Source organism: Metopolophium dirhodum, chromosome 6, assembly GCF_019925205.1.
Source record: "Metopolophium dirhodum isolate CAU chromosome 6, ASM1992520v1, whole genome shotgun sequence".
NCBI lineage: Eukaryota > Metazoa > Arthropoda > Insecta > Hemiptera > Aphididae > Metopolophium > Metopolophium dirhodum.
This window is the reverse complement of record NC_083565.1, coordinates 30,648,171-30,649,663: the sequence shown is the minus strand read 5'-3', so window position 1 is coordinate 30,649,663 and position 1,493 is coordinate 30,648,171.

The following is a 1,493-nucleotide window of genomic DNA, read 5'->3' as shown; positions in this document are numbered from 1 at the left end:
AGTCCAGTTGTCGCTCGTTGAAATCGGTGTTGAGATGTTTGAGAGGTTGTTACTCGGTGGCTGGTGCTCATGCACTGATTTAAGGGACTACACGGATATGCCGACCACAGTGGTAGGCGGTTTTAACCATAGCCCTAAAAAGGTCTATGGTTTTATCAAAGATTTTTGTATTTACCCGAACTAGATTTCTCTTCGGCGGCAAAGACCTATTTGTCGGTGACAATGGTTTTATTGAGGATGACCAATTTCTATGAACGACAGTCTGCCGTTATTTATTATTCTGTAAGATTTTAGTTTACTTATTATAATGGTGTGTGAGCATATTGTTACAGGTTTAAGGAAATTAAGGTTAAATCCTGGGGCCATACCTATCACTTCCTAAATAAAGATGATATAATTACTGAACAGGTTTGTAAATTAACTTTTAATATACTATCAATATATAGAATTTATCAGGTAAAAGATACAACAATGATGATTGATGAGTATCAAAAATGACCATGATTATTTTAAAGAGAAGAGAAATGGTGATGAATTAGAACCGTTAGCTAAACGTACAAGTATAGAGAGGTTTGGTGAAAATATAATTACCACAATCACAATAATATTAATATATTATGCATTATTTATGCAAACGTAATATCTTAATAGACATTGTAATCGCATACTTAAATATAATTCATTAGTTTTTAGATGATATATAGTTCAACAGAATAAATTATAGAGGCAGTCTACAGTCATACCTACCTTTAAGACAATAGCATAACTTTGAAGTTTCTGTTATTAACATTTCCACTTATCTTAAATTCCTGGTTAAAATTTGTAAGTTTTATCACAGAATAACTGGAAGAGACACTCACTGAGAAAGTTTATACATAGTAATATTAATATAAAATAATATTACCTATAAACCATCTATAAATATCTATACCTATAAATAATAGTATCCACACACTTTGGCTGAGAACTTAGATATTATTATATCTAGGTATATGATCTAAATTCTAAGCCATGAACCATAGAAGATTGTTCTATGCATTAACTAAGATTATTTTATACTTCCAAAATTAAAATTGATTATCGATATACTGAACCCTTGGAACAATACCGCCATAATTCAAAATTTGGAACTTTTGTGTTTGATATATTATCATCAGAAACATAAACATTTTTACTACGAAATAGAAAACTGCCACAAACGTCATTATGATTAAATTAAGCTAAATTTGTTTGTTATTACCACTTTAATGAACGTAATACTATTATATGTCTAATATAGGTGTATTACTTTCTGTTAAATCATAATTTAATCTTGTTCTCAAAATGTTGGATTATCTTAGTATAAGCACAAATAAATTATTTATGTAAAGGAAATTTAATATTATTATTTCAATAATACATTATAAGTCCAGCAAAAATTTAAGTGTGTTCTGATCATACAATTTGACAGCTTCTACGGTCAATAGACAAAATATTCACTCTCCTGTATCTTA